Raw genomic sequence first — 2,085 nt, forward strand, 5'->3', positions numbered from 1 at the left:
GGGGGTAGGGGAGACAGCCAGAAACATCACAACAGAAAACATGTGGGCCCATATCCTGCCTATAACTAACTGGAATACCTTGGCAGGAAACTGCCCAGACCCAAAATGTGGGGGGACTATGATGGCATGGCTAGATGGAGTAGTTGGGGACACGGTACTCGGGGTATAAAAAAAAAAAAAGTACCACAGAGAGCCAAAGAACAAACAAATCTGTGTTTGAAATAGTACAGTCAGAATGCTCCTTGGAAGCCAGGGTGGCCAAGCTTCATTTCTCATACTTCGGACATGCTATCAGGAGGGACCAGTCCCTAGAAAAGGTCATCATGCTTTATAAAACTGACAATCAACGAAAAGGAGGGAGCTCACCATTGAGATGGGTTGGCACAGTGGCAGCAGCAATGGGCTTAAGTGTACCAACACTTGAGGTTGGCACAGGACTGGGCAGTATTTCGTGATGTTGTGTATCTGGTCACTATGAGTCGGTACTGACTCGACAGCACCTAACAACACCACCAACCAGGTACAGACTCACTGATTTCAATGAGACAATATAAAACTAAACTTATATAGTTGTTGTTGTTGTTAGGTACAGATGACTCCCCATGTAGGTGTCCTCATAGCAGACCCCATGAACAAGACAATGAAAATTGCCCAGTCCTGTGCCATCCTCACAACTGTTGCTCTGCCTGCGCCTATCATTGCAGCCACCGTGTCAATCCATCTTGCTAAGGCTCTTCCTCTCTTCACTGACAATGTACTAAGCATTACGTCCCTCTCCTTGAACTGGTCCCTCCTGATAGCATGTGCAAAGTTCATGAGACAAAAATCTCACCATCCTAGTTTTGAAGAAGCATTATGACCATACTTCTTCTAAGATAAATGTGTTCATTCTTCGGGCTGTTCACTTATAGTCAGTATTCTTCACCAGCACCAAAGGGCATCAATTCTGCTTCAGTTTTTCTTATTCATTGTCCAGCTTTCGCATGTGTATGAGGCGACTGAAATGCATGGCTTGGTTCAGGTATATCGTACTCTTCAAAGTGATATCGAATTTGTATCACATTTCAAAAACCAAACTCACGATCATCAAGTTGATTCAACTCATAGCACCTGTTTAGGGTTTCTGAGGCTATAAACCTTTATAGGCGCAAAAAGCCTCAGCTGGTAGGTTTGAACTGCTGACCTTGCTATCGTTGGCAGTCCAGTACTTATCCTAACACACTATCAGGACTCCTTAAAAACTTGTATTAGTGCAGGAAACAATCTTTCTAGATAAGGGAATTTGAGGAGGATGGAGAGACTGGAGTGGGGTGGGGAGGGCCTGGTCTGGCATCCATTCTGCACCTTGGGAACATTTTTGCAAAGTGAAAAAGCTGCTTTAGGAAAACTACAGTTCAGAAGAAAAGATGCTTAGTTTTCACAAGCCAAAGATGTACCTTAGTGAGCTGCTGTATTTGCAGAGTTGCGTCCTCTAGTTCTGGATGCACTGACAGTAAACACTATGAAAAGCACTTCCGGGACTCTTTTAGGTTGCACGAGATTTGTTCAGGAGACATCTGCAATGCCTGTGTACTACTTGCATAAAGACAGAAGAAACCAGCAGCATGATTAAAAAAGGAATCATGTGCTAGATGTGATAGATGCAAGGGTAGGGCCCAGTCTAAAGACTAGATTGGAATCAAAGAAAGTGAAAACTCTGACACAGGATAAAAAGCAAACATATAAGTAAACTACTGAAGGAATTTAAATGTCATAACTCTGATGCTCAAAGTACCACCAAAAGTAACACCTCAGCCCAGTCTCCTTGTTACAAGTAACCAGTCAGATGATGGTTCAGATACGGAGATGGCTTCTGGCTCTACGAAAACAGTCTTTTCTTTTTCAGATCCTATACACTCACTCATCTCTGCCAAGAAATTTGGAGAACAACTATCTGGCCGACTGATTGGAAGAGATCCATATTTGTGCCCATTCCAGAGAGGTGACCCAACCGAATGCAGAAATCATCGGACAATCTCTTTGATATCTCAAGCGAATAAAGTTTTGCTAAAGGTAACACAGAAACGGCTACAATCATACATTGAC

General features: G+C 43.2%; 1 pseudogene; it reads left to right on the forward strand.

Moving 5' to 3' along the window:
• The first annotated feature begins 1,388 nt into the window (after positions 1-1,388).
• Positions 1,389-2,085, forward strand: part of LOC102811682 — a 40,249-nt pseudogene continuing 39,552 nt past the window's right edge.

The sequence above is a fragment of the Chrysochloris asiatica genome, unplaced genomic scaffold, assembly GCF_000296735.1.
Source record: "Chrysochloris asiatica unplaced genomic scaffold, ChrAsi1.0 scaffold00174, whole genome shotgun sequence".
In the NCBI taxonomy this organism is placed as follows: Eukaryota; Metazoa; Chordata; class Mammalia; order Afrosoricida; family Chrysochloridae; genus Chrysochloris; species Chrysochloris asiatica.